Here is a 7,434-nt window from a genome sequence, read left to right on the forward strand (position 1 = left end):
ATAGAAGTTCATCATCACATTAAAACCAAAGTGCATACATAGTTCTCATCTAACAACATATAGCTCTCCAGAGCATCTAATTAATTAAACCATACATTGAAACTATGTAAAACATTTCAATGCAAAAACAAATGCGATCATAATCGCAACCAAGGTAACAATTGATCCAACGGCATAATGATACCAAGCCTCGGTATGAATGGCATATTTTCTAATCTTTCTAATCTTCAAGCGCATTGCATCCATCTTGATCTTGTGATCATCAACGACATCCGCAACATGCAACTCCAATATCATCTTCTCCTCCTCAATTTTTTTTATTTTTTCCTTCAACAAATTGTTTTCTTCTTCAACTAAATTTAACCTCTCGACAATAGGGTCGGTTGGCATTTCCGATTCACATACATCCTAGATAAATAAAATCTATGTCATGTTGGTCGGCATAATTTTCATAAACAATAAATGAACCAATAGTTATAAAGATAATATACATACCAAATCTGAATCATAGACAGGACGAGGGCCGACGGGGCGGATACCAAAACCATCGCACTATATAAGATGCAATAATAAATGTAAGAAAATGATACAAGTATCTATCTAAACATACAAGTAAGAATATTTTTCTTTTCAGAAAGAAGATAAGAACAAGAGGCTCACCATGGTGGTGTCGGTGATGAGATCGGCGCGGGTGATCGACGGCGGTGAAGACGGGGACGGGGCGTGACGGACCGCTAAATCTAGACAAATCTCGAGGAAAATGGAGCTTGGAGGTCGAGCTTCCAGAGGAGAAAGCTTAAGTAGTGTGGCTCGGGCATTCCATCGAACACCTCATGTGCATAGGAGGTGAGCTAGAGCACCACAAAGCCCTCTCCCCCTCGGCCAGAAAAAACAGAGCACTGTGCTCTGCTCTTGCGTGAGGGGGCATATATAGGCACCTCATTGGTCCCGGTTGATGACATGAACCGGGACTAAAGGGAAGCCTTTGGTCCCGGTTCAAGCCACCAACCGGGACCAATGGTGGTGGGCCAGGAGCGAGGCCCATTGGTCCCGGTTCGTCCCACCAACCGGGACCAAAAGGTCCAGACAAACCGGGACCAATGGCCCACGTGGCCCGGCCGGCCCCCTGGGCTCACGAACCAGGACCAACTAATGGGCTGAGCCGGCCTGGACCATAGCCCTGTTTTCTACTAGTGCTCTGGCAGAAGAGGGCGCAGCTGCACCTCATATTTTGTTCGAGCTCAACTGCACCTCATATTTTGTTGCAGTCCTAAGCAAACTGAGTTAGCTGTTCACTCGTTACAGGCTACGGCTGGGCAGTGCTCTGCCGGATAAAACTCCATGCCCATCGACAGTTCCTGATTCAGTCAATACCGATGTCTCAATACTGATGTAAATGTTCAATCACTTGAGAAAAATGTTTACAACTCGTCGACGGTTCCTGATTCAGTCAATTTAAATGCTGATGCACATCAATTTATCAGCACAAACATTTTTTAGGGACTGTTTTGTCCAGACATATGGTTCTCATTTCCATAAAATTTCACCAAAATTTCATATCATTTAGTAGGCATAAGAATAAGAATATATATATATATATATATATATTTCGCTCGAAATGGCATTGCGGCAAAATATTTAAGTGAACCTGAATTTGAGCAGAATTAAAATAGCACACAAATTTCATCCAACTCTGGTTCAGTCAAATTTAAGTCAGAATTTTTGTCACTCAGCCAAACTGAACTGAAATAACAATGCAGTTGATTCCAGTGATGGCCCAATTCTGATTGCAATCAAGAAAATGAGCTGTGATAAAACATTTCATAGATCCAAAGTACATTATGGTCAACTGTATTTCCTCGTCATAGAATATCTTTAGTGGATTGTTAAGCATTGCGACTTCTTTTTGTTATCTTTATCATTATTCTTTGTTGCTATTGCTGCTAATGCACATTATATTTTCTTAAAACACTTGCTTCTTGGGTTGATCCATGAGGATGATGGTGCAGCAGCCATTGTACTTAAGAACTTAAAGGCTGATCTCGGCAACATACGCAACGAGGTAAATCCACATTGTGAACTGATAAACAAACAGTTAGTCTTTTACTTCCAATTCTCTGTTGGTAATCTCATAGATATGAATTATGTTGATTCTCTTAGGTTATCAGAATGATTGCTGACATGTCTGAAGATCAAACATGTAAAGACAGCTATCGCGGAAGGCCTTGCATAGCACATTGCCACCTGGGATGTGCCTGAAACAGTTGAAGGGAAAACGATTTGTGTCCATTGCATCTCTTGTGCTAAATATCTTATCCTAGAGTAACTCAGGTTAATATTAGTTTGACGTTGTTCCGAACAGATTTTCCAATTCCAGTGATAATCATTGTATTCATGGCTCTTGTCCCTTAACAAAATTGATGTGCAAGTTCTAGCCGGTTCCAATCAAGCTAATGGCTTTTCTTCTGGTACTTTGATGGCTTAATTAATTAGGAGGATCGATACCTCAAAAAGGAGTTCGTGTGCAGAACCAAGAAGCAGAGATGAAGAGGCGTCAAGAAAGAGGAACTCAGATGAGAAATTCTGAATTTTCAATGCTCATTTCATGTATTTAATATTCTGAAATATTGAAGATCTGTACTTTTGGTTATTAATATGTGTTTAGAATAATTATTCAAAGTAAAATCTGTGTTTAGAATAACTGTGTTCACCTTCTATACCTAGAATAACTATTCACAGTAATATCTTGATGTGTATAGCAGCTAGTATGCAAAGTTGATCATGGTGCTACCGGGAGGCGCTCGCAATGTTTTGTCCTCCGTTGACCATATCAGCTTGTAAAATCAATACAGTACAGACCAAGCAATACTGCATATTGGCCTTTCCTGACAGATGTTTGTTGTTCAGTTTATAAAAAAGTTTGCCAACAAAATTATTCAGTGGCAAGACTATTCATCGGTTGCATAGCAGCGGGCAGCTAGTTGCATAGCAACAATTATTCTATACTACAAAGCAGCCTGGCACAGCAGGCAATGAACTCGCGGACGCGGAGGTTGTTAATCCTGCAATTAGCGCTTGCAGACGGTGCCAAAGATGGTGGACACGTCGCAGACTTCCACTTGCATCCTGAATCGCGAATGAGTGCTCATGACGAATTTTGCAGTGTGATTAGACCTGAGCTTTTTTTAGGTGAATTAGACCAGAGTTTTTTTTAGGGGCAATTAGACCTGAGCTAGGATTAAGTTTTGACTCCCCTCGGACTCCACAGATGAAACTTGGTGTGGGGAAGACGAAGTAAGCCGGCTGAGGTGGAAAGCCTGTACAGCAAGGCCCAGGAAAACATCAGGGCCATTAGCGTTTTCTATGGACCGGGACGATGCTTCCCCAACAAACAGCAATAAATGAGGTGGGCCTGTTATTATTTCTGAGCAAATACGCAGATATACGGGAGAGAAATACTGCCTAGTGCTGAAAAAAAAGAGATGCCTGGGATATCGGGAGCATCTGAGCCCGTGCTCAGAATTGAATTTCCGATTTATATACCTTTACAATACGGCCGGCGTCGTTCCTTCCTTACCACGCTAGCGACGAGACCTCGCTATTCTCCCACTGTTTGCTGCGGAGTGCGGACCGGACCTCGCCAGCAACCCGGCCCAGCCCGGCGAGTGGTCCTGAAGCGGCGTCCGCGTGCAACGGCCGGAGCGTCGGAGGTTCGTGCGCTTCTCGGGCAGGTGGGCGCCGAGAGAGAACGAGCGCCACCGTCGCTGTGCGTCAACTCCGCTACCGATCGACACGTTCGACGGGTTGCATGCATATGACTCGCTGCTTGCTTTCATCACTTGCACAGGCATCCATCCACCGACCGACGTGCATCAAGCAAGGCCATCTCATTGCTCGCCATCAAACCGTAACACCCATTAGTTACAAGTCTCAGTGGGACGGAAGAGACCGACCACACCAAACGACACCACATCTTGAGAAGAATGAGGTACCGACAAACCGCGTCGCAGAGCGCGAATCGCGGCTGGCTTATGCTGCTCCTTACACAGAAGGAGCGGTACGTGAAGATGGAGCACGCGAGAAGCCGAGAACGATTAGAAAGAAGATGGCTGGGCTGGAGATGAGTAACTACACGCTCGATGGCATCATGCCCAGGTGAGCTTTCTTCTCTATTCCAATTCATGAACATGTTGGTTCTTTTTTCAGATCTAACAAATATGATGATTTGGCTTTTTAGAATTCTTATCCTATAAAAGAGTTTGCTCTTGACTGGCAATCTTGAATTGCGGATGATGGAAAAGGGGCTACTCATTTTTGTTTTATGATTTCATGATACATACGTTTTAGTTTTAGTACGCATCTGGGTACTCTTCTGAAGAATATATATACTAACATGTGAATTTGCTCCACCGGAGCATATGTATCGTTGCCCCAGGTGTTTCCGAAGATTCAGAATAGTGCTACTGTCCAGCTTTTCATGGTAACTCATCATCTATATATTATTTTCTTCTATACTAGGAAGAAAAAGTTTCTGTACAGCTTCCGATCTGTGCACAGTCCATCATCTACGCATGCACAACCTAGCTAATTTGTATACTGAATTACTGACCGAGATTACAAATTCTTCCACGGCTTTTTTTTATTCCAGATTTCAAGGTGACGGGAACCATTTTGTCCATGCTAGCTTGCGACCCCCTTGAAGCATGATGCCTATATCTTGTCAAGTCCAAGGCCGGTTGAAACTTTGGACCATTGTCTGACTCACCTGGACACCGCATGCGACACCGCTAATATATTTTCTGCAAATCTCTGGTTGAGCTATTCTCTTTCTTTTCATAACTTTACTGATGAAAATGCAGTTCACCCAGGTGCAGGTAAATCTCTGCTGTGTTCTTATCTCTGTATGGCATCCCTGTTTTTCTATCTAGAAGGCTATATATGTGGTTTGCAATCACAAAGAAAATGAAATTAGTAATAGGGGTCGATGAGAATGTACATTCTATAGCTAGCTGGGAACAGAGGATAACAATCTATCATGTGTATGAGTTCTGCGCTATATGTACAGATGAGGAAAATGGGTTATCATACCCTGTTGTACATATTTAATTGGAACTACAGAGAGAGCTGCTAGCTCATACGTAAGACGAAATGTAATTAACGCCTGCAATTTTTCTGTACAGTGCCAGGTATATATGATGTCATGTTGGTTTAATATATATGCATATAATTGAGATGTTTCTGGGTGAAATTGGAGCTATTAATCTAAGCTTTGCTTTTTTACTCGATCATTCCATCCTTTTGTAGCAAACCGTAAATAATCATGGTGATCAAGTTATCATATCTTTCCATGGCCTATATCTGGTCAGCAAAATTTATGAGCCTAGGAAACCGAAATGAAGAATTTATAGACCTAATAGGTGACTGGTACTTTTTGTTAATAAGCTATATTTAAATATTTTCTCGAAATCTCGTAGCATTGTCTACGTATGTTTTGTTTATATTCTGAACTGTCTCCTAAACCATTCACCCCTGTCGAGGCATTGGTTGATGTGAAGTTGGAGGCAAATTTTATTGCACATTTGTTCACATTACTGAGTGTGGGTTGCAGGGATATTGTGATTGTCACATGTCCTCCTTGATTATCTATATCAATTTTTGCCCTTCACGTGTACCTTTTCTCGTAGTAAACAATGAGAACTCAGCAACAATTATTTGGAGTTGGAAGAAATGCCCACATAAGAAAGAAGGTGGGCGAGCCGAAGGCACATGTGAAGACCAGACAGAGAAGTAGTGAAGCAGGGTGAAGACCGTCATCAAACTTTACCTATTTGTGTTTTGGGCGACACTTACATGTGGAGAAATGTACATGATGATTGCTACATTTGTAGCGAAGTGGGAGAAAGACATCTGAGTTTGCGAACGAGTTTTCAAATTTTTAAAGAAAGACCAATGGTTTCAATACTTGTTTTGAAAAGTTCACTATGACTTTAGAAATAAATGGTATGGCATCCAATATGCACTTATACTATTTTTCGTATGTCTCTGTGGTTAAAATTCTATTTGGTGGCCAAGCATGTAGTGATGGAACAATCTTCATTTTCTAAATATCATCATCAGATTTCAGTAAGAGTTCATGCATATTGTGTTTTCATCTTCCCAAACCAGTATGTTTTTGCTACGCTTGCTTTGACCTCTGTTCAAGAAAATCATAGGAAGCATTTATTTGAATGGCCTCATAGTCCAAAATCCAAATAGCTGATAAACACACACCTACATATGAGTGTTACTAATCCATAAAAATAACAAATGACAAGCATAGTAAGAGCTAGCTTATCATGTCACAATGAAATTGTATGGAGTGACATAGAGTGATGATACCAAGGCTAGAGCAAGGAGTGGGACGAGATAAAAGAGGGTGAGGGAAGAGCAAATTATGTCTTGTCGGTGGGGTACGAGAAACAGGATGTGTGTCGAGGAAATTTGGAACCAATGGAAGAAGAGATAAAACTGCCAGGACAAATACAACCAGAGCAACATTGTTCTGTTATCCCGTGGCTATCTTTTTTACACAAATTTGATATGCCTTATGTTTACATATGCAACCAGTAAAACATTCGAAAAGCCCATGGCAACGCACGGCCGTTCTACTAGTATTAATTAAGTACACCAGTACATCAGTCTGGCACTAAGGCTATCTCCAATGCTGACCCTCAAACCTCCCGCAACAGTCCGGACCGCGGAGGCCATCCATGCGGGCATGTATCGGTCCGAGGCGCTGTTCGGACACGTTTCCCGCAAAACGACGACAAACATGGGGAAGTTTCCGGGAGTCCGGACCGCTCCCAAGCCCATTTCTGACCGCCTTGGCCCACCCAAACCACCACCCGCCCTTCCCGTGCTTTTCATCTCACGCGTCGCGCCACTTACCGCGTCGCATTCATGCCGGCGCAAAGCATGCAGTGGCTGGCATTGATGCGGCGATTTGACCAAACGGGAAGGCGGCGCAAACGGACGCGACCTCTCAGGCGTCACGGCCGCTTCTGTGCGAACTCCGCGTCCCGAGAAACCAATTCCGGCCACTGTGCCGCATTGAAGTGGGCTGACCTTCCCTCCGCCTGGCCTTGCTGCGGCTATTTAAGCGGTGCTCCGGCACCATCTAGAACAACACCATCCCAAGCATCCTCCTCCCCCTCGCCGATCCCTTCCTCCTCTCCGAGGCTGGCGGCGATGCCAAAGTCTTGGTTCTCCGTGCCGACCGGTGGCCACGGTGGCAAGTCGTCGTCCGGCGGATCATGGCGTCGCCGCCCTCGCTCACCTGGACCATCCGCATCGACGGCGGCGGGCTCCTCCGGCGACGAGGAGGACCAGCAGCAACAGCGGCCCCATCTCCTCTTGGAGGCGGCCCTGACGGACAAAGAACTCGTCCGTCAGATG

Source organism: Triticum urartu, chromosome 3 (genome assembly GCF_003073215.2).
Source record: "Triticum urartu cultivar G1812 chromosome 3, Tu2.1, whole genome shotgun sequence".
Lineage (NCBI taxonomy): Eukaryota > Viridiplantae > Streptophyta > Magnoliopsida > Poales > Poaceae > Triticum > Triticum urartu.